General features: G+C 50.8%; 1 protein-coding gene across 8 annotated transcripts in view; it reads right to left on the bottom strand.

The window, feature by feature from the left end:
• The window catches only part of MITF (melanocyte inducing transcription factor), a gene marked incomplete at its 5' end in the record, with an annotated part of 183,013 nt that overhangs the window by 123,557 nt on the left and 34,673 nt on the right, over window positions 1-24,783 (bottom strand). The gene's annotated exons all lie outside the window — the stretch shown is intronic.

Here is a 24,783-nt window from a genome sequence, read left to right as displayed (position 1 = left end):
GAAAAAAAATCCCACTCTTGTTTCTATTGCTACACTGAAGCTGCCAGTTACTAAGAGACTGACTGACACATTCCAAGGGTTTAATTCCATATCGGACCCGATTTTTTTTTCAAAATAAATACTCAAAAATCAAAGTGTAATTTGGAAATGTTCCATGCATAGTTCTGGAAGAGTCTATAGCAGCATGTCCAATAGATATAAAATGAGATAGATAGGTCTGGCTGAATTTTACAGGAGTAAAGAAGGAAGAAACCAAGATAGGTAAAATCCATTTTATTATTGTGTTTAAGCTAACATGTCAAAATATTACTTCAACATCAACCCACATTGAGAGTTATTAATAAGCCATTTCACATTTTCTTCCTACTCAATGTTTGCATGAGTTCACACTTAGAGTCCAGGTTGACTGGGGCTGGCCGAGGTTCCAGGGTTCAAGATGCACATGTAGCCAGGGTCACTGTGCTGGAAAACGCAGGTGTAAAGACCTCACCTAGGTTTCTCTGCACTCCCTCTTCCAACACAGAAAGTACTAGTGGCTGGAGCAAGGCCACCTTCAGGAAAAGACGACTCTCGGAGAAGTTTGTCAGCTTCTTGGACGGGCTGGGCCTGGCGCTGGGACCCAGCCACATGAGGCCCATCTGTCACCGTGGAAATCCACAAGTCACGGCTCCCAGTCCAGACCTGCAACCACAGCAGCACATTCCCCTGCCTAAGCAGTTTCTGCCTCTGAACTTCTGAACCTCCCTTCTCCCAGGTGCAGCATCCAGACAGTGAGCAGGGCTTAAATTAGCATGGCTTTTGAGCGGCTGTCTTTGGAAGGAGGAGAGGCAAGGTTGAGCCTCTCTGGGGGACAGACCTGTGAGGACGAAGGTTACAGGAAACAGCTCACACTGGTGGGATGCCGTGCCCCTCAGATAGCACAGTTAAAACACGGTTCACCTGGTGTGAGCCCTCATTCCCATCCCACCCCAGCGCAGCCAGTGTGGCTGCTCTTCCTAGCACAGTAGGATTGATCCACATAAACACAGTGTTGACCTATCCATCAGGTAAGACTGGGGAACCCTGGGGTGGAGGACAGTGCTTTCCATTTAAACACCTGGGGCTGCTCAGACGCCCTGTCCACGTGCAACTACATTTTTAATTTATTTATTTCAACAAGAAAATTAACAAACACCATGGAATCAATCTCAAGTTGCTTCCCTGGTTCCAGAAAACTCCTCACTTCTCTGATTTTGAAAGATACCTGTGGCCCCAAATGCTCTGAATATTTTATGAAACCATTCTTAAAAATATCTGTTAGAGTCTTGTTTTCTCGGTGTCTTCCACGAAATGGTTTTAAGCATCCAGTAAGGATGTGTGGAGGGAAAGCCCAAAGTGCACTTCATTCATGAATTCTCTCGACAAATATGTAATGTCTAGGTTACTAGGGCAACAGGGAGGCTGGGAAATGGAACCACTCATGGCCTCTCCGGAAGACGGGAGGGATGGGTGGGGAATAACAGGGGGATGTGGTCGGACATGTTGGAGAACTGTGTGAGGCACACAGTAGGGGGACGTGTGGGGCTCTGTGAGGATGCCAGTGCTCAGACCTGAGTGACCTGAGTGACCACCGGAGCCACAGGAACGAAGGAGGACTCTGCCCTGGTGAGGAGGAGCCATGGGGGACTTTAACATCTGACCTTGGCATTTATGGAAGACAGCTGCAGGGGAAAGATTCTGCACCTCAATTTCCGAAACCCAAACTCAGCTGGAGCCCGGTCAACTTTTATCCTAATGGTAACTACTGCAGATAGGTCCATCTGGGAGAGCTGTCCCAGTGCACCACGTACAGGGACACACTCTGATGTGGCCCAGATGAGTTGCAAGGTGGGGCATGATGGTCACGTTCCTGAAAACATCCCCAAGGAGGTGACAAGATGTAATGTGGAAAACGCACTGAAGCCCAGAGCTTCAACCCCTCCCCCAACACGTGCGAAATGGTCCTTGCATTTGTCCATGAGCCACATGTCCAGCTTGCAGGAAAACACAGACAGAGAAGAACAAGGAACCAGGTCTGCCCGCTCCGATTTTAAAAAGTCATCCGGAAATAAGAAATCGCGGATTCAATGTAAGATCATCTGTGCTCTTGCCTGTTCTCTCTCCCATGTCTCTTTTTAGAAAATGACTATTTTTCTGAACTCAGTAATTCTTTCCAAACCAAGTTCACTGTGCTCTCAAACACACCCATTGGGTGCATATGATGGTTTCTGAGTATTTTAAAGTTTCACCTACCATACACAATGTATTGCAACTTCCAGTGCTTTTTAGAATAAATACATTAGGACTATTTGAGTGGGCGATAGGCTTTCAAAATCATGGAACCTTTCAGGTATACCAAAAGACCAAAGAGAAGAAAAATACAGTAAGCCCATGCAAGACTGCAACACACGAGGACCACTCCTCAGGTGGCCTTTGGAACACAGTCACTGGGACTTTGTTAAAGGAATAGCTGCAGAACAAGCACCAACTATTCTCCCCACCTTAGGAAGCCTCTCAGGTGACCACAGAGGAAGAGCATCCATGTTCCCCATGGTCCTACCACACCTGTGACAATCGACTATCACAAGACTCACAGCACCTTGACCTTCTAACATAGTAAAATCTTTTATTCCATCAACATGAAAAACTGGAATCCAAGTCCTGATACACGGCAGCTCACACTGAAAATATACCACTCCTGGTGAGTGTCCCTGGTTGGCAAGGCTTTTCAGGAGTCACCACGCACTGTTCTGGGAGAATCCGTGGACCCTGTGTGGCTCCCCAGGCAGCAGAGACCCGGAAACCTTCACTATGCCCTGTATCCAGCAGTAGATTAATAACTGGCTCACTGCTTTGGTGTACAAACACATCAAGATTTAAGACCATGCCAAAAAAAGGGGGGGCAGGGGCAATGAAATCAAGAGATGAAAACACGGAATGCGAAAAAGTCCATGAATGAATGGATCAATCCAGCCAGCCAGCCCTAGGTGGGACCTTACAGAATACACCTCAAGCCCAGGCCAACTTTGAAGATGTTCAGGGGTGGAGAATGGACTCTTTAGGAGGGAAACCAAGCAGGTGCCCGCGGACACAGTGACCTGACCAATGGTGTGTAACTCTTCCCAGCTTCTATGAGCTGGCCAAACCACCATTTCCCATGGGCAGGAGGTCCGTGAAATAGGGAACCACCTTGCCAGTGAGCACCCGCTCTCTTCCAGGGACCCTTCAAGGCCCAGTGGCTCTCACTCAGCTTCTGTAGTTCCTCACGGTCACCCAGAAGACAAAGGACTAGTGATCCTCTCATGCCTAGCTGAGCCAGACTTGAACTTCTAAGATCCTTGACCACGCTCACTTTTTGTTCATAACACCAACTAAAAACACCATCTTCTAAAAATGCTGATTTTTTCCACTGAACATAATTCTATAAATTCTACTCGACTTGCTAGTTTTTGGAAAGAACAGTATTGTATACTCCATTCATAATTTAACTGAAAATGGTAAACTTTATACCTTTTAAGGAAAGCTCAGATATATGGGATCTGGGTAACTCCAAAAACCTTGTGATTATTCAAGAGATTTGTGGTCTGAATTAGTCAGTTTTACATTGCTGTGACCAAAACACCTGTCAGGAACTCTAGATGAGGCACGGTTTATGTCCATGGTCGGCTGACTGCATTGCTCTGGGCCAGAGGTGAGGCAGAACCTCATGGCAGAAGGGCAGGTTGGAGGACAGCTGCTCAGCTCATGGCCAGAAAGCAGAGTCTGAGACCAAGGAGACAGAGACGAAATAAACTCCCCAAGGACACGGCCACACTGACCTGCCCCCCCAGCCGCACCCCACCCCCAATACCTACCACCCAGTGATCCATTTAAATGATCCATCCATCCAATGGATTACTCCACGGCTGGGGTTCCAGCTCCCATAGCTCATCATTCCACCTCTGAACCCTGCTTTACTGGATATCATGCGTCCACCAAGTGGGCATTTCACGGGACACTTCATACCCAAACCCCAGCATGGTCCCAGGTCACATGCAGGAGCAGCAGAGGTAATCTGTCTTTCCACTAATAAACAGAGCAATTTGGAAAGCAAGGGAGATTGTCCTAGGTCTCTGCAGCAGTAAAAGCCATCAGAACCCCTGTGCCTGTGCCTCGTGTCAGGTGAACTTACGAGTGTCTTTGGGAGGGAGAATGACACTGACGTCCACAGGTGTGGGAACCCAGCCCACTGCAGCAGGGAGGTGCAGGTGCACCAGGGAGAGAGGTGCAGGAAGGCTCTGCACATCCTGCCTCCGGATGGACCCCGTCTTCCTTCTCTTCTGTCTTATCTTTCCCCGGCTCGCGACTATCTGGGAAGAGTGACATCTTCATCTTCAAGAGTGACATCCAGGAATAGAAAACCCTGCCTGAGTCAGGCTTTGTGGAGACCAGATACGAAGCGTCTCTGCTGCAGGACCAATTTCCCTCAGTCTCAAACTCCTAACACTGCTGCCTGCTCAATCCAGCGAGTGGGAGATGGCAGAGCGATTTTAGGATGCGCCAGAGGAGGACGAGACCAGCCGACCAGATAATTTCCACGCATGACCCAATTCTTGCTCTTGACCGAACACAGAGAGAAACAGTCACTCAATCCCTAACTCGTAGTACACAGAGCTTGGTTACCCATATTTTCAGCAGACCCTCTTTAAAAAATGGGATTATTTCTAAAAATGCACGTTGAACGACTGAGGTACTCCAGGCAGCAAATAATTAGGAATTGTGGGAATAAAATAATAACCACGGGGAGAAAACTCAGGCTATAGAAATTAAAGTCCATAAAGGGAAAGCATCGTCCATTTAGGGGGACTGCACACACACAGCAGGCTTGGAGACCCCACACTCTGACATGGAGAGCAAATGTCCCAATGTGCGGTCTCTGAACACCCGCTCCCCGCGCCCCCTCCCCGCTGCGCCCCGCCTCCTCAAAGCATCCCTACCACAGAGTCTGCTTCTCCTTGCACCATCCCGGAGGGGTGGCCCCACCCATTCCCAACAACCCTGGATGAGGGCAAGAGCCCTTGAGGGACAGAGCCGGGACCTTCTCCACCCATTCCTTCCAAACACTTCTCTTCTCCTGGGGACCCGGGTCGATTTCTGGCGCTGCCCACTGCTTACTGAAAAGCTTCTACTGGCTCATCCCAGAAGCAGAGGGCAGAGGGCAGAAAGCACAGGAGGAAGACAGAGGAAGGAGAAATGATGGAAAACCAGCAGGCAACCCCGCAGCTGCCCGTGGACAGGAGCTCAGCGCCGCCGGGCCCCTGGGACAAGAGCTGGGACCAGGCCAGTGAGAGGGGCCTCAACATCCTTTCCTCAGGATGAGTTAGCTGTGCACTGGCCAGCTGACAGGGTGGCAGGCCCTGGCCAAATGGCTATCACTCATCTCACCAGCCATGGGGCAAGAGGATGAGGCAGCAGGGGCCATAGCCATTCTGCTAACAGACCGGTCATGCAGCAGGGCGTGAAACCTGCACAACAGCAGGACACTGGTGCTGGTGGGTCCCCTCACCACAGCTAGCCAGACCCTTATCTCACAGAGAGAACACCGAGCTCTGCGTTGTAAAGTGCCTTGCTAAGGTGACGGACGTGGACCAGACCCTGATGTCACAGCCCATCCGCTCGATCTCCGAAGGCACGGGCTGTTCTGAAACCCATCACACTTGCTGGACCCCTGGCTGACGGAACAGTTCTTCTCCCACACCAGCTACGCTCCTTGGTGTTGAACAGCAAATCTATCCCTTACCCACCACGTGTAAGTGCTTGGGAAAGACCCCACCCTTACAGCAGTGAGTCCCCACCCCAGCTGCCCAGCAGAGCCGCCCGGGAGCCTTTAAAGACACTCCAGTGCCCCAGCTCCGGCCAAATCTCCGAGGGCAGCCGAGTACACTAGGAATTTCAGTGTTTTCAAAGCCCCTAGGTCATCCAACTGTGCGGTCAGGAGTGACAACCTCTGCTGTAAAAATTCAAAATTAATGTGCAGGAGAGGCCAACATCCCTGCTTTCATACAAAGTTCCCAAACCATCTCAGAGCACATTTTAGATGACCGGCACCTGTCACAGTGTAGGTGGTGACAGAGCTGCCGTTCACTGATCATCTGTTGCATGCTTCACAAACATTAGGTAGGTTGTAAGCTCCCTGGGGGCAGGAACTTGGCTCTGCCTCTGTTGTGTGCAAATGTCCCGCACCTGGCTTGCATGTTGCAGGAGCTAAACAAATACCTGTCTAAGGTGCAAGTGGAAGATCTTACATGTCCCTCATAGTGGCCCTTGGCTAAGCAAGCATTAGCTTAAAAATCCATCTAATCCCAGTGGCTCTGGAGGCTGAGGAAGGAGGATCACAAGTTCAAAGCCAGCCTCAGCAAAAGCCAGGTACTAAGCCACTCAGTGAGACCCTGTCTCTAAATAAAATACAAAATAGGGCTGGGATTGTGGCTCACTGGTCAAGTGCCCCTGGGTTCAATCCCCGATACCCTAAAACTTAAAAATCCTCACTGATCAGGAAATCCTAAAAAAGACTCCAAAAGAAGTCACACAACATGCTTGCTCTACCTATCATACAGATAATGTTGTAACTACATATCTTTTCTAGGAATTAAATCAAAACTGATCTTTCCATCACACATCACAACTGTGAAAAGTTCTTCTGGGGCTGGGGTTGTGGCTCAGTGGCAGAGCACTTGCCTACCATATGTGAGACACTGGGTTTGATCCTCAGCACCACATTAAAACAAATAGTGGTATTATATCCATCTTCAACTAAGAAGAAAAAAAGATGTTAAAAAATTTAAAAAAGAAAAGTCTTTCTGACCAGTGACAGAGTGCTTGCCCAGCATGCACAAGGCCCTGGGTTCAATTACCTGTACTGAATTTTAACAAGTCATTGTGAATACCAGCTCTACTTTTTAATTTCAAAAACTAAAGCCTAGTACCACCAAATAAATCTTTGGGCTGCCCAGTCTCCTGTTGAACAATAATCCAGGAACGTCTTTTACGGCAAGCATGGTTTACCATGCCCAATTCATTATGAAAGGCCTCAGGAACGGAACAAATTAATCACATCTAACATAAACTGTGACTCAAAGCTTAGTAAAGGAGTGAATCGGCAAAGCAGCATCCAGAGCCGCCCAAAATCATCCCTGAACACGGCCTGCCGTTCCCGTTCCCGAATCCCGCAACAAGATGGCAAAACCTGGGCATAGCTCTTCATCAGTAAGACCCTGTACTCCTGGCCCATCAGTGCCAGGCTCAGGAGGGAGGAGCTCGGCAGGATGGGGCTGCTTACAATGAATACCAGCACAAATAAAAAATACAGAAGGAGCTGAGACAGAAGGCAAAAGATGAAATTTCCAACATGGTCCTTCCTCGTCTCCTCTCAATCAAAAAGGAGGGCTACCAGAAGCTGAATCTCTGTGAATAACCCGGGGCAGAAGTTTCATAATTAGTCAGGAATAAAGACTAAGCAAAAGTGGTGAAGGGAAACTCGTGGAAGGTAGGAGGGTCTCTGCTCCTTTTTTTTAAGAGGGGGTCTTGCGATGTTGCCCAGGCTGGCCTCCAACGTAGTGAGGCAGCCCCGCAGGCCGAGCAGTACAGGTCGGGGGAGAAGCCAGGCGGCCCTAGCTGGGACCACGCAGCAGCCGAGGGATTGAAGAGCCATTGTCCCCTCCACAGGCACCTGGGGCCTGTGCTGCCTGCCCCCCAAGTGCACACAGCGCGAGCCCCAGATTTACCCTTGTCCCCCGTCCCACCCTGCTGCACCCATCTCTGCCGGATCCCTGCTCCACATCCCAGCACGAAGGGGCTCTTCAACAGCAGCTCTGATGCTGGGCACCACCCCTGCTAATCCCCAGAGGCGCCCTGCCCTGGAGTCCCTCAGGGCTTCCCACTGCCCCTAGGGGAGGAGCCGAGTCCTCGCCAGGCAGTCAAGTCCTGCAAGGGTGGACCCCCAGCCCCTGGCCACCCCCACCCACACTCCACACGGAGTCCCACCTGAGTCTCTGGCTGCTCGGGGTTCCTGGAGCACAGCCTACCTGCTTCCCACCCCACCGCTGCTCACACCTGATTCTTCCTTCTGCTCTGGGCCCCCGGTTCTCTTGGAGTCACAGACGCCAACTTCCGCCTCTTAGGAGGACTCTCCCCTACCCACAACCGCGTGGTCCATACTGTTTCTCTTCCAGCTGTGCATGGGGCTCACTGTCCTGTGATGGTGTCAACCACAGCCTCCTCCAGAGACTGGCAGGTGGATGAGGACAGGCGCTGTGTCTGTTTCAGTGAGGGTGCCGCTCATCCCGCTCTCCAGCTTCCTCGACTGCTCCCTCGGACTCTCAAAGGATCCAGCTGGACTCAGTGTGGACGGTTACCCTAGTTTAACTTCCCACTGAATCCCCAGGATCGGTGCCCACGGCAACTATGTGAAGAGGTCAGTCCACGTTGACTGTGTTACTCATGAGAATGAAGTCCTGGGACAGAACACGGATTTTATTTATATATATTTATATAAAAAAACTTATTGCCAGTAATCCCAGCGGCTCAGGAGGCTGAGGCAGGAGGATCATAGGTTCGAAGCCAACCTCAGCAATTTAGCAAGTCTATAAGCAACAAAGGGAGACCCTGTCTCAAAATTAAAAATAAAGGACTGGGGATGTGGCTCAGTGGTTAAGCGCCCCTGGGTCCCATCCAAAAAATTCCAGAGACTCTCGGAGTAGCTCCCCAACCTGTCTAACACACCCAATCACTAAACAGAACGCCATCAAATGTAAAGTCGACTCATTCGACGGGCACCCGGCGTCACTGAGCTTAGCGACCAGATATGCAGACGGAGATCAAAAGGGTGCTCCAGAGAGGCACTGGGCTCCGAAGTGGGTCACTGGACGATTAACTGCCTCCATGAGGTCAGTGCCTCAGAGCAGGAGAAAGAACCCTGACCCAAATGAGGGGATCAAAGTGGCTTGTCCACCACAGAAGCTCAGGAAGAAGGGCTCTGCCTTAACCACGGGGCGGGAAGAAAGGAACTACCCTCCACTGACTAGCTGGCTTTCCTCCTCACACAGGGTCTCTGTGGACACCCCTCTCTGAGAAGGGAAACGTAAGGTAAGCACCGTTGGGGAATCTGCCCTGGACCTTCGACGTTGGATCCTTAATTCATGCAACCAGCAAGGGCTCAGGCCAGCCCTTCTGGGACCACAACTCTGCATTCCCCAGGAATCAGACTGCAGGAGGAGGAGATCCTCAGGTTGCCCGAGGCCAGCGGGCAGCTTGCGAGCGCTCCCAAGTTAGGAGGTGTCGTTACCACGGCTCCAGAGAGCTGTGCACAGGGCAGGGGAGCTCTCAACAGCAGCCGAGCCATGAGACCACCAGCCAACGCAGCAGGTGCGTCCTGCAAGTTAGGAGAGACTAGACAGGCACCCACTGGGGTTGTTTCTCTTTGGGCCGAGGATTCCCAACAGGCTCCACAGCCAGATAAGGATCTGCAGCCACGGAGGAGACGGGGTGGGTGTGTAAACCTCGCCACCAGGAAGCAGAGCGTCAGAGTTTCCTCACATTGCTCATCGCGCTGGCTGGTATTTTTTTCCTGTCTTAATTACACACGGAGCCGAACTAACAATAATTGCGGTTTTGATTACAAGTTCGGAGACTCACCAAGTTTTAAGTAAAAGAGCTGCATCTTTCAACTCTCAGAATCCTGCTATTTATGGAGAAGCCTGAATGGGGGCAGGAATGAGACCTCTCGGCAGAGAGCATTTGCCTCCCCCTACACCTGACGCTTCTGTCTCATGTCCCCGGCAACAATCATCCTCCTCCGACATGGCCACAGATCCAGTCTAAAAACTAAGGGGGGCCGCTGCACGTGGTCCTTAGCCTATGGGCTCAAGGTCCCACCCCTAGAGCCCATGAGTCTTGTGGTCACCAGCACATACCTATAATGGGCTAAGTGTTTTTCTGGGAAAAGATCCTTATCTGCAAATTATAAGCTGGTTCTTGACCTCCAAAGTTCAAGACCTTTCTTGTTAGCAAATAAATACCCAATTTTTTTTTAAAGTGTGTTAAGAGAATAGTAAAATGAACCACTAGATTTAAGAAATGCCTTCAGTGCTGCTAAGACATCCGGCATCTAAAATTTTCTTTGCAAAGTAGATTTTCAGGGAACAGGTCCACATGACATGGACTCAGTGATAAGAACTCCATGTGGATCCTTCTAAACATGCGTTTTACTGCCTCTCCTGAACCATGGAGCACGGTGAATAACACGACGCTCTTCCTGCCTGATGGCCCAGAGTAAGGTGACAAGAAACAAAGACACAGGATCACAACCTTCTTCACCACTGTGAAAGAAACCCAGAGAGCGGAAGGCCACGGTGACAGTGCCTCTTCAGAAGCTGGGGGCCGGCGGGGGGCCGGCGGGGGGCCGGCGGGGGACCGGGGGCCTTTGCTCTTCCTCCACCAACACTAGGGGGATGTATGGAGCAGCTTGAAACCATCCAGTTACCATGAAAACCTTATCTAAAACTGCAAGTGACCATCAAAATACTGTGTATTCTAGGTTCCATTTAATCAAGAACAAAAAAAGAAAAAACTGGAAAAGACATGGAGAGGAGGCTGAGAAACGTGTGGCACAGGCACACTGTGTTTCTGGTTTGAATTGCTTAGCTAAGACGGAAAAACCAAATTACAAGTTCATTAAAGAGCAACAAGACAAAATTATGACTCAGTTTTTCTTATTAAACAGAAGGAACCTGAAGAGTCAGCAATGAGCCCTCCAACATCTGTATCCTCAGCACACCCAGAAAATGACGAGCCTCGTCTGAAAAACGATGCAGGACCCTCAGCCACACAGCTGCGCCGGCGAGGCTGACCTGCCCCTCCCATCCAGGTGCCCTCCTGGTCTGCCGGGCAGAAGGAAGGCACTGCACACCAACTACAGTTCCAGGGACACTGTGCCGGCTGCTGAAATCTAAGGTAGCATCATGCTGATCGGCCATGACACAGCCAACGCCCAAGTCTTCCTGGATCTCAGAATCCCTCCCCAGGGATGCCCCGGGGCCCCTCAGAGCCCACAGAGGCCCTCGGACAGCAGAACAAAAAGTTGAGGGCAGCCAGGTGCACTGGCACACCCCTGTGGTCACAGCAGCTCGGGAGGCTGAGGCAGGAGGATGGCGAGTTCAAAGCCAGCCTCAGCAAGGGCAAGGCGCTCAGCAACTCCGTGAGACTCTGTCTCTAAATAAAATACTAAAACAAAACAGCTAGGGATGTGGCTTAGTGGTCAAGTGCCCCTGAGTTCAATCCCTGGTACGAAAAAAAAAAAAAAAAAGTTGAGGTCAGAGGTATCAGGATCAAATAGCAACCCTCGGTGGTACAAAATCAATCCATTTTGAAACTACAAACTCAACTGCACTTGTGTACTTACACTTCCCAAAATCAGAGTAAAAAAAAAAAAAGAGTCAACATCAGAGTGACACCCAGTGCTCATGTACAGTGTTAAAGAGATTTAACCACAAAAATATATTAAATGCTGGGCATGAAAGAGCTAGAGGAGGGAGGGACTCCGGCATCTGTCTTAGCAAAGCTTGACCAAGTTTGAGGACTTCAGGAAGCTCAGCGGAGTTGGCCGTCCTCTGGACCAAAGCGTGAACCTCCTCCTTGGTGCGACGCTGCTTAAGTGGTTCAGACCACATGAGAGGGGCCACGAAACCTGGTGGTGAGCCGACGTATGCACAGCAGGGAGAAAACCTGCCACATGGAGTCTCATATGCATATATGAGACTTGTATATTATATATTATAATCTATTTATAAATTTATATGCAGACGGACACAATACCTTTATTTTATGTATTTATTTTTACGCGGTGCTGAGGATCGAATCTGGTGCCTCACCCATGCCAGGCGAGCGCTCTGCCACTGAGCCGCCACCCCAGCCCCACGGGGTCTCTTTATTTAGATGAGAACAGAAATGAGAAATAACATTGGAAAAACCAGCCTGGCTCACCCAGGATGAACACAGCATTCTGAGAAAGGGACTTCCCGTCCGCAAACCCACGGCCCGCCCCTTCCTCGCCGCGGGAAGCTCTGTGGTTAATAAAGTCACTGCGAGACCTCGGGTCAACAGAGTTGGTGAAAATAAAACTGCAAGAGCAGTTCTAAGTCCTTTCCAGGGACACTCTGAAAACCGGGGCCTCGCTGGTCCTCTGCAGGGCTGCGGAGGGCACAAGCACACCTGCTCTCGGTCACGAAAGGAGCCCCCACCAGAACAGACGCACTTTTAGAAAAATGAGTTGCCTGAGCTGGGGCTGTAGCTCATGCCTGAGGCATAGGGTTCCATCCTCAGCACCACATAAATAAATAAAATAAAGGTATTGTGTCCTTCTACAACTAAAAAAATACTTTTTTAAAAAATGAGTTGCTTAACTAAACCCAGTTCTTTTTATAAGTCTGACATATTTTTTGAGGGAAATCAGGTACTTTTTGATACTTCCCACAAATCCAAGCAGACCGTTTCATACCAAAACAATTACTAAAAGCAAACCACAGAGCTCGGGCGGTGTCCAACGGGGATTCTTCCTTCCTAACCATGAGCCTCAGTTCCAAAAGCCTTTAAGACACAGACCAGTGCAGACTGGTTTCTCAAAGGACTTCTAGAAGTAATGAGAACTTCCCTCAAAAATACAACTGCAAATAAACATCAGGATTTGTGGAAAGACAAACAGGGTGGCTCCCCCAGGGGGGCCGGTGCCCAACCTCACTCAGGTCCTGGCAGAGACACCCGCACCCACATGTACCTGAGCAGCCGAGGAGCGCAGAAGACCCATGTGACACCTGCAAGACCCACCTTCAACCCCAACGTCTTCCTACCCAGGTGCCGCTCGGGGCTTGTGGGATCTCTCATTTTGGTAATGTGGTTGGGGGGGGGGGACAAATCACAAGCTGCCTGAGAACGGCCAGTCATGGGCATGGACCACCCAGGGCAGGGGCTCTCTAGGTGGTGGGATGATGAGCAGCCAACAGTGAAGCAACCCCCAAACAAGGGGTGCAGGATAACCGTGGCCATCCCCACGGTGTCACCTCTGCTGCCCTGCACCTGGCCTGCTGCCCTCCCAGGACAGTCAGTCTGAGTCTGGAGGGCAAGACACCTACATTAAGGATGAATGAAGCCCATTTCTGACTCAGGTGCAGAAAACACCACAGAGAGGCAATGGGAGACTGGGGAAGGCGGCCAAGGCCAAACCAGGTGGTGTCTCCTACTAGCACGAGAAGACAAGCCAGAGGCTACTGTAATAATCCAGGGAGAGGAGAGAGAGGCTGGGCTGTGGGAATAACAGCAAAATACCGACATGTGGATGTTGGTAAAATCAGTATAGAAACAACAACAAGAAGAAATGCCGTAATAATAGCAGTAGCTTTCATTTGCTGAACCATTATTGGATGCCAAGAATGATACATTGTATTTAAACACATTCTCATCTCCCCCACAACTCGGCTGAATGACACACAGGATTATCCCCGTTTTGCTTGTAAGGAAACCAAGACTCGGAGGTTAAGTGATCTACATCACTGGACTGGCACCGTGAAGCTGGCACGTGCGCCCGCAGGAATCAAAGCAAGTCTGCCCGCCGGGGGCCCCTAATTCAAGCTACGATGGAGCCAGGAACTGTGCTAGGTGCTTTTCTATTAAATGGCCTTGAATTCTCCCAGAACTGAGCTCTACAGGAGCAGCAACCCTTCTTCACGGATGGGGGGGTCCAGGCAACACCAGGTCTGTTACAGGCAGGAACCCAGCACATCCAGGTTCCCAGCCGGGAAAGTCAGAACAGGAACTCAGACCCACCGAAGCCAGGAAAGATCTAAGTGGTTTCTGCTCTTCAGTTTGGATGACAAATAACTAGAAGCTAGGAGTCCCCGGCTCTATCTGCGATCAGTTTAAAGCCCTCGGCAGAAATCGCTTCTGCAACCAACATTCGTACTCGCGCTGTAATCTCCGGCCCGCAGCCCTGGAGCCCCTGATCTGTATCTCTCTGCGTTACCACACGGCTGACAGCCCGTGAAGATACGGAGAGCGGGGGCTACAGAGGAAAAGCGTCAGTTCCACCAAAATGGACAGAAGAAATGAGTCTTCAGCTCTGTGGGGACTGTCACTGTTCAGGAATGTGTGATCCAAGTCGCGGTATGTCAACATCAACACTGAGAACAGACGCCAGTTCCCACCACCGAGGACCGTCGCAGGCTGTGAGACTCTGGGAAGCAGGAGGGCAGGAAGGGCTGCCTGAACCCCTAAGGACCCCACCGTCATGCCTACCCCACCTGAAAAGGTCCAGGCAGCAACCAGAGTTTTTGCTCTCAATTTCTCCTGCTGAGTCGACCAAAACAGAAAACGCTTCCTGTTCAGCCAAAAGAATCTTTCGTTTTTACTGCAGGTCTATCCATGCCCCAGAAATATTTAATGAGTGATCCTTAGTATAAAAGTTGATGCTGTTGTAAAGTAAACCACCACCGACATGACTTGTGGCTGATGCATTCGGGGTGGGGGGAACGCCTCTCTGAAAATGTACTATATACGAGAACACTGATTTAAAAGCAAAACAAAGCTCCCTGCGCAGAAACATTGGTATCCGAGGTGCCCTGCAGCTCTCCAAACTTCAGCAACTGCAACAGGGATTTATAATGCGCTTTCCCAAGCAAGCACCTGCAGCATCGAGTTGGTTTGAAGAAAGACAAATAATCAGAGGTGTGTCGTCCGGACTAAAATACAGTGCAAGTTCCTGCACGTGGCTATTCCAATAGGTTCTCAACCTACAACACCAGCCCCTGCTGGAGCCTGGACGTTGGCTGAGAAGCCTACTCTACAAGCCTCCTGCAAAGCAGGACCTTGGGGAGCCTTCCTCCATGGGGAGGTCTGGTGCCTCTGTCTCGCCACGTGATCCGGAGGGCACAGCTCTGTGGCTGGCATCTGCCCAGGGATGCTGCAGTGTTTGCTTTGTTGTCAAGGCAACAGATGTGGCCCAGTAACAAGTCAGTCTGTTCTGGGCTTTGTTTCAGGGCCGTCCATAGAAGATGGCGTGTGTCACCATCACATCGCAGGACATCCATGGCATGAAAAGTTTACTCCTCGCTTAACATTTCGTCACACCCGTGGATCTTGTTTATGATATAAGAGACCCCTGTTCTACAAAACGTGGTGTGGCCCCCACATGAACAAAACATAAGAGAAATCACAGACCTTCTAAAAACGTGCACTGTACCCTCATGATTTTAAATACATGCATTTGAAATGAGATTTAATGTGAATTCTGTAAGAAAAAAAAAGTCTTTTAAAAACTAAACATGATCCCTTTATGAGAAGTTATCATAATATTTTGTTTTTTAAAGCTCAAAGTGTTCCACATAGACTTCAAGAGGCAATGCTCATTTTAATGCAAGCTACATGGTATCTATTAAAATATACTGAAACTTGCCGTTGAAAATGGGGAAGAAAACAAAATCTATTAACAACAGTATTAAAAAATTCAAACATCTGGGAATAAACAACACAGGACGTGGACCACTCCACTCCCAGCATAGACCACCCACGTACTGAAAATGAGCATAGGGTGTCAGGGGTGGCCAAGGCCCCAGGTGGGGAAGATCTCAATGCTAAGCATGGAGCAGAGACACTTTCCAACGTGGCCGTGCACACACATTTGGCCTGTGCACACAGGATCAGGGAGCCCTTACTGTCTACAGCTGCAGCACACAAGAGCCCCACAGGTGAACTGTCCAAAGGAAGAACTCCGTCTCAAAAGATAGAGCCCAAAAGTGGCAAGGCACAGTGAGAACCCCCAGGCAGTGCTTTTGGGTGACCGACGGTGGGTGCACAAAACCCGCTAACTCCTGACCTTGGCAGTAGATCCTTGGGGGTGAACGAAAAGGTAAATTAACACATTACAAGGGCACAGACCTTCCAATTCACTGCCGTTCTTTGAAACACATGAATTTCCTGGTTCACCCCTGACCTTGCTGAGCCAGCCCCCATCACCATGCCAACCAAGGAGAGCAGCTGACTGCGTCGTCCCAGCCTGCCATGATGGCAGAGGCTTGTCTAGCCCTCACAGCACAGTGGTCCTCACAGCCACCTGCCTGGGAAAGGCACCAAGTCAAGACTTCATGCTTCTGACTTCGGCAAAGCCAGATCCCAAGACTCTACGGAGGGTCGCGTTTCTGGTTGAAGGTCGGATGCCTGCGTGGGCTCAGCCTGTCTTACTCACACCCCGAACAGCCTGCTGGGAAGTGTGAGGAGATGTGCAGACACAAACAACCCAGCACATGGCAAGGACAGACCCCGGGGTCCTCACAGGTAGGGCCATTCCACTGAGGGCCAGACGCAGGGGCTACCTGGTGCCTTCACCTCCCGCACACTTGCCCACACAGCCTGCCCTGGCAGGACGGGTACCTGTCAATTGCACAGACTTACCAGGAGGAAAAGGTTCAGTGACGACGATGGAATCGCGTCTCACATCCACGGCTCTACGTGCATCGGTGCTGCCCCACCACAGCCAGAGAACACCCCAACTGCCCCGTCCAGGCACACAGCGTCAGGAACAGAAGGACACTCTTGGGCCAGCATGGACCAGGAAGCCGACTTGAGTCACTACGGGGTCACAGCCCTGAGATTCGCTGCAGTACAGCCACAGGCTGCTCAAGGACAGGGCGGTGCTCTGAGAACACATCTCCAGGTGACCATGCCCTGAGATTGTCACAGAGCACACTCACACAACAAAGGTGGCTCCAGTGTACCCTGGCCAACATCGTCCTACGGACCCACTGTCATACACGTGGTCCACCTTTGACCCAAGCATCTTCATGCTGCATGTGACCACTGTGTGGCCCTGGGCTCATACTGTCAATCGGGGTGAAAATATAAGAGAAAACCACTTCCTGCCCGCGCTCCTGGATTTTCAATACCTTCTGCATACACCTCGTGCACAGGTTCTCAGGCGGGGCCATCTCCCCAGGGAACATTTTGCAGTGCTGGGGACAACTTTGGTCTTCACACCTGGAGGGGATGGAGGGACACGCTGGGCAGTGGAGAGAGGCCCAGGATGCTGGGACAGCCACCCACAAGGAAAGACGACCCGGCCCAGCGTGCCAGCAGCGCAGAGGCTGAGGAATTCCGCAGGAGAGCACAGACGGCCGAGCCTCAGAGATTCCAAGAGGAAAATCAGCAAATCAGAAAAGCTAGAGACCTCAGCAGAAAAATCAAGATGAAATTGTCAGGTCAAAACCAAAAGCAAAATGAAACACAAAAAGCTCTTTAGGGCTCCTCCAAACTCCCCGCAGGGGGAAGTGAGAGTCTTTCAAAGCTGGTTAAAACCTGCAGCGGGATCCACTTTAGTGGGAGGGAAATGTAAACACTGCCAATCAATCAATGAGGGATTATGTGAATAGGCTCTGATGGACTCACACTCTGGAGTGACCCAAATAGACCATTACGTAGAGTGGTTTGGAGCTCAATGGGCCTCTTTGGAAAGACACCCACAAAACAGGTAATGCCCAGAGAATAGGAAGCTACAGGACATTGTCCACAGCATGAGTCCACTTTTATAACAATCTAAACAGATGAATGTGTCTAGACACCTAGCCCACGAGGGTGCGAAAGGGATTGCTGGCTACAGACTGAGCTGTTAAAAGATGGATTTCTTTATAAGGGTAGAATTGGGGCTGAGACAGAAATTTTTAAAAAAATTAAATTAAAAAACCTTATCACCAGGCACAGTGGCCCATGCTTGTAATCTCAGTAGCTTGGGAGGCCGAGGCAGGAGGACTGCAAATTTGAGGTCAGCCTCAGCAACTCAGCAAGACCCTGTCTCTAAATGAAAAACAGAAAGTGCTGTGGAGGTGGCTCAGTGGTTAAGCACCCCTAGATTCAATCCCTAGTACCCAAAATATATATGTACGTGTGCATCCCTTATCAAGTGAATTGGAGCTCAGGGAGGAAGGGAAAGACACAGAAAACATAGAAGGGAGAAGATAAGGGGGAGAACACCGGAGCACGTGACTGCTGCGGGGCTGCTGTTCCCGTTTTTACCAGCGAGTGCTGCTGTTGACCAGTTTAATGCAGAAAAGCAGTGACATGGAATCAGGGAGAGTAGCTCCCAACATCTGGCACCAGGTTTGATCTGGGCCTTCCTGTGGGCCCTTCTGTGGGCAGCACAGCCTGCCCAGCAGGGTGTGCTCGGTTCTCGTTCTCCATCGGCAGCCCATCTCTGAGGTCCTGCACCGAGGTGGACGCCTCCAACCAAGTTCCTATCTCTCAAAAAACAGAGACACTCGCTGTGCCTGACGGCAGCCTCGCTCATGGCAAGCTTAGATAAGGACTCGGCACGGGGGTCCCCTTCGAGCAGCCGCTCTCGGGGCACAGGGACCTTAACTAGCCATGCACCATTTCCAGAATGTTCCAAAAAAACCTTTGTTCCTGGAAACCAAGGCCTCCTCTGCTGCTGTTCACTATTATTCAAAGTGTGAAACTGCACGTTCCAAGTTCTACTGCACAAATGACACAGGCCCAGCCCGGGCTGTCGGGCAGGGCTTCCTGCAGAGCCCCTGAATGCACACGCTTATATCACAGGGCGGGCGGCTTTGAAAGCTGCGTGACCAGCACTTGCAGTATTTGTGTCCACTTGTATCAGATGCCACCCGTCCTACCTCAGAAAGCAACGGAACGTTAAGATGTAAAAGATACAAGATTTGTCAAAATGGAGCCAATCTGAATTTTCAAACAGCCAAAGTTCCTGTACTTGGCAGGAGGGACCCTACTTAACTTTCCAGAGAGGCAGCCCCTTGGATCTCTGGATCCCTTTCTATAGACAGGCATTATCGGACAGCTTGTGCATTTAAAAAAAAAAAAAAAAAAGCACAAAACACGATTTGTTTTTGCTTGCAAAACCATGACTTATCACGAGGCTATTAATCCAGCACCAGTAAAGTGCACTCAGGAACACATATTTGTCTTTATTTGTCTTTTCTAATCGGCGTCGCTCTGGGGACCACCAGCACCACCCTTGCAAGAAGAAAAACAACTCAGAGCTCTTCAGGGGTTGTGAGGTTTCTTTCATCACAGGGTGAATCACAGTGGCAGAGGCCGCATTTCACAATCCTGGGGATGGGAGGGACGGACGCCAATCACAGCACCTCCCCTGATTAGCACACTGGCTAGAGACCCATTGAACGCTTCCACATTTGAAACTTAACACATCTATATTTAGAACATGACCCACAGGACAACGTTTGCTGCCTGCCAAATGGCAGAGAAAAAAAGGGCATTAGAGCTATATTTGCCCCTATAGAAAGAAAGCCAGGGATCAGGACTCAAAGATCCAGCACAGAGCAGGCACCTGCAGCCTAGTGACTCAGGAAGAGGGAGTGTGGGACAGCAGGGTGACCACCAGCGTGGTGCAGTACTAGCGGAGGCACGGGGAGTTCTGGAGTTTGGTATGTCAAACCTGCACATGCCACGGCCAGGAAGCTGACCTACGTGAGGAAGCCCTGGGGTAGGCAGGAGACAGGAGGAAGAGACAGCTGGACGCTCCAGCCCTGCCCACCCCGCTCTCCAGCTCCGGCCTTTGGGTGGCTGGACAGACTAGAGGTTCCCAGATTCCAGATTCTCCAGCTTTCCACAAGAAGCTAGATATGGGGCTTTGATGAGGGAGCTCCAACGTTTTAAAGACATGGGGCCCCATTCCCTGTCCGGTGGACAGCCAGTGTGGGTCGTTCGAACGTAGCTGTGAGCCTCACCTGTGGGCGCGGAGTCTGCAACTTCAGTAAGACGATGCGTGCCAGGAGGCAGATGCAAAATTTCTAAAACTGTGCTAAGAAAACACAGAACACAAAATTCACCCTGTTAAGCGTTTTCAGCGTATAATTCGGTGAGGGTCAATACATGGACACCGCCGTGAAGCGGATCTCCCAGAGCTTTTCATCTTGCAAAACTGAAACTCCTCCCCGTCCAACACCTGCCCCAGCTGGGGAACGCCAGAGGGCCAAGCCTGGGTTTGTCTCTTGGTGACTGGCTTATTTCACTCGGCATAATGGCTGGAAATCCATCCAGGTCGTAGCCTGTGGCGAGATTTCCAAACTTTTAAAGGCTGACTCACGGCCATGGTACACACCACCTTCTGCTCGTCTTCACTGGCTGGTGATGTCGGGGTTGATCCCAGCTCCTGCAGCTGTGAACAGCTGTCAACTGCAAGGGTGTGCAGACATCCCTGCGAGACCCCATTTCGACCCCGTTGGACGCACACCCAGAAGGGAGGCTGCTGAGTCACGCAGCAGTTCTGTTTTTAATTTTTGAGGAAGCCTCATGCTGGTTGCCACAGCAGTTTCACGAGCTCGGAGACCCACCAGCCGCTCACATGGGCTCCAACCTCTCCACATCCTCACCCACGTTCGTGATCTTCCTTTTTAAAAATATCACAGTCACCCTGATGGACGTGAGGCGATACCTCACTGTGGTTTGGACATGCGTTGCTCTAACGAGTAGTGATGTCCAACAGCTCGATACCCTTGTGGCCTCTCCTACATCATCTCTGGAGACGCATCTTTGCAAGGCCTACTGGAGCCAGTGGTTTTGATGGCCTTACTGGCTGTTTTGCTGTGGACAGGGAGGAGTTCCTCCTATATTCTGGATTACCCTATGGGATGGGATTCTGCATGCTGCGGCTGCATCTGGGTGATCGTCCTTTGATGCACATGTGTCCCATTTATGCATTTTCCCTGGGATACCCTATCCAAGATTCACTGCCAACTCCAACAGCAGGACCCTTTCCCCTGACGTTTTATCTAGGGTTTTTATAGTTTGGAGTCATACTGGAGTCTCTAACTGGTTTCAAGTCCACCTTTGTGTATGGTTAGAGTAAGGAGCTAGCTTCGTTCTTGGTGTGTGGAGGTAGTCTGCACAACGTTGCTAGCTGAAGTTGCCACCCTTTCCTGATGGAGTCTAGTCCAGGGTCCTCTGACCACCTAGGCCAGGGCTGGTCCCCAGCTCTCTTCTCCATCCTGTGGTGCCTCGATGTCGGTACCCTGCTGTCTGATGACTGGAGCTCTGTGAGACGTTCTGAAATCAGGAAGGGTGTGTCCTCCAACTTTTCCAACCTGTTCTTTTTCAAAATTGTTTTTGTCTATTCTAGAAAACACAGATTTTTATGGTGAGATTCCCAGGTCAGGAATTTCCAAGCTCCAAGCTGGTAAGCACTCTTCCAATCCCTAAATACCATTTGAACGTAGAAGTGTTAGCTTCAGAAAGACCTCAGACATGATGCAGCTTCCTGGAAATTTTAACCTAACACTGGGTGAGACAGACTCTAACATCCTGGCTCTGCCAGCCAGGGGGACAGCAGATGAGAGAAACTGGGGCACAGGTTTTGGCTCTGCAGCTTCCTGCCATGCACGCTTGCACACCCTATTACCCTCGGTTTTCCCTTCTAAACAGAGGCATCGACTGCACCCTCACAGGATTGATGTGACAAGTGACAGCAATACAGATAGGGTGCCTGCACCCGGTGACCACAGTCAGCACCCAGCAGCCCAGGCACCTCCCCCCACCCCTGCTGTCCATGCCTTTCAATAACAGCTATTTTATTTTTATCAGTGGTGTAAGTTTTGTAGAAAATGTAACGTCAGACATTTAGGAGATCCATTCAGAAACATGTCATTTATTTATTAAGGCCTGAAGCCCAGTGTCAGAAGCAAGGAAAATCATACTGAGATCAGTAAGAGAGAGAGAGAGAGAGAGACACTGTGGGGGTAAGTTATACTGCTCTCATGAAACCTCAGGTCCACTCATCCAAAAGGCATTCGGAAAAGAAAACCGCTGGCCAGATACACATGCAGTGTAATGCTTCACAAATTCACAACCAAAACAGAGACTTTGCAACACGCTAACGGGAGGAGAACCCCTCCTTTGGCTCTTAGTAGCTTATACTAGTAAGAAACTGAGAGGAGGTTGAGACCAAGCCCTGTATCAGGTTCAGCTGGTGGAGTCTTTGATTCACTGAAAACCCAGTTTCACACCTAACTGCTGACGTGACTCACGGAAAACAGTCACTGTGCGCCAGGTCTCGGTTACCTAAATCTGTACCTGGCCTCGATTGCGCTGGAAACCACGTCTCTTTCTAGGATCCAGCACCCCTGAGGCTCACTCCCCCTTAGACTCTGGACATGGCGCCCACCGCGACCCACTTCAGCCTAAAGCCCTTTCCTCATTGGAGGCATCAGCTCACAAGTGGGAAGCGTGAAGAGAGCCTCCAGAAATCAGTCGATCAGCCACAGTCTCCCAATCTCTCCTGCTTCTCCCCAGTGTGGAGGGGAATAAGTCGCCCTGGGAGTCGGTGGCTGACATCCTGACATGCCGTGGAATCAACAGGAGCCTAAAGGTGCTGGACGTGGCGGCACACGCCTGTAATCCCAGAAGCTGAGGCGGGAGGATCATGAGCTCAAAGCCAGCCTCAGCAACTTGGCGAGGCCCTAAACAACTCAGCAAGACCCTGTCTGTAAATAAAATATTAAAAAGGGCTGAGGATATGGCTCACCCCTGGGTTCCATCCCCAGCACCAAAAAACAAAGAGTCTAAAAGTGACAAGACACCAAAAAGACAGAGTGGACTGGATCAGAAACCAGGTCCATTCCAAAAACTCTAGACTTCTGGATCAAACCAACCTTGAAACTAACGCCAAAAGACCCGGACTCGTCACCTAAATGAGCCAATCGATCTCCTTTGCTATTTCACATGGAGGTTTTCATTTGGAGCTCAATGGATTTTTACCCAAGTACACACACTTCCAAGAAGGTATGTCCCAGAAGTATTTGGGGTGGGGAGACTCTGGCCCCAAACATTTGGGTGCATGGCTTCCAGAGTCTTCTCTGAGATGATAGTTATGTTGCTCGAGAACAGCTGCCAATCCTCAGTGCCACCTAAGGACTTGAAGGTCAGACTCCGGGAAGCAGAACATGTTCCCCGGTTGTGATTCCTTTCCCCGTAGAGTCAGCGAAGGCTCTGAGAGCTCTCCTGCTGGGCCACACACTCATCTTCAACGTTAGCTACCAGCAAGGAGCTCTGGATGCTGGACGTGACACAGGAACACCTTGGAGTCCCAAGCCACCTTCTCTCTGAAGAGCCCCCGGAGTTTAACGCTCACAGTTGATGTTCCCGTGAGGAAGAGGAGACAGGGCACTCCTGCCGCTGACCACCGACCCAGGTCAGCACCGGGCAGCGGCTGGATGGAGCCCGACCCTCAGGGAGCCCCTGTTCTGTTCTGAAATAGCTTGTGTCCCCAAAATGGGCCCGAGGGAGCAGTCAGAGGAACAGATTCTCTTGTTCGGCATGTCCCAAAGGCACCCGGGAGCATCCTGCCTTCCTCTAAAAGCACAGGAGAATCTGTAGCCAAACACAGTGAGCCACACGGGGAAAGAGAAAGGCCTGCCGGACACGTCAGAGCCTCCGCCTGCTGGTCACAACCTGGGCCGGGTTACATGAGCGAGTGTGAACTCACGCAAAGGACTTTCGGAAGAGGGCCCGCGGCACAGGCACGGCCCGGCATGGGTCACCAGGACAGCCCTGGCAGACCATCATCCACGTCTGGAAGCTCCCCTCCTGCACACGGCAGCACCGGGTCCCCTCATCCACGACCTGGGGTATGGTATTAGGACCCACACAATGCTTCAGGTGCACACAGGAGGTACTCAATAAGTGACAATGCTGCAGTGCTTTTATTGTTCCCCAAAAGGGGGTTAGAAAAAAAAATGACAGTCTGCAAACTCACGTGATTCCGGAAGCTTTTTCTTCCTACAGACAGGCATGGCACTAATTACGACCCAGCTGACCTCTGACCTGCGTTCTTAAATTATATTTATCTTCTCTCCCAGGAAGGCAGGTATCACCCTGGGTGTGTCCACCTGTCTCTGTTTTTCCTGCCCAACCCTCCAATCTTTTGCCTCCTAAGATTCTTCTTATTTATTTTTTTTAGATACAAGTTCTCGCACCAAGTTGCCCAGGCTGACCTCAAACCCACCGTCCCCCTGCCTCGGCCTCCTGAGGAGCTGATTGCAGGCTTCAGATCCCTGCTTTCCCTCTGTGCAATGGTGGGCGGGCGGCGTGATCTCAGGCCAGACACGCAAGGACAAGTGCTCCACGTCGTATTTCCTTCTCACTCGAAACCTCGAGTCATTAAAGTGAGAAAAGAAAATCTTGGGTCACTGGAGCCTAAATCACCAGGTGAAAACTGATGGCGAGGTCACTTTAAGGAAAAAAAAAAAGCCAGTAGCAAAGCGCACTGAGGTAGGGAGAAGGTGCTGGGGTGCCCCGAGCAGGCACTCCCACCCCAGAGACCCGAGTGGGGCCCCTCTCCTTCTTAGCGACCCCATGACCTTGAGATGACAACTGAAAGCTGACATACAGGTAGCCCCAGCTCCTGGGGCTGTTCCCATTTAAATGAGATAATGCATGGAAGGCACTTTGCATGCTGGAAGCGTCGTCCATAAATGCTAGTTACTGCTAATAAGTTGCTGCTGCTGCTGCTGCTGCTATTTTGGGACGCGATGCCAGCACGCCCGTGACTCACGGCTGCACTCGCTCGCCCTGCTCAGCCCTCCTGAGATGCTCCAGTCCCTCACGGGACACCCCAACCCACACTCAGCACCGCCCAGGTCAGCCCAGCTGCACAGCCAGAGCCTCTTGGCCGGCACCAAGCTTTCCTGGGAGAGACACGCAGGA

This window comes from Spermophilus citellus (genome assembly GCF_964194105.1).
Source record: "Spermophilus citellus genome assembly, chromosome: 19".
Lineage (NCBI taxonomy): Eukaryota > Metazoa > Chordata > Mammalia > Rodentia > Sciuridae > Spermophilus > Spermophilus citellus.
This window is presented reverse-complemented; position numbering and strand designations above follow the sequence as displayed.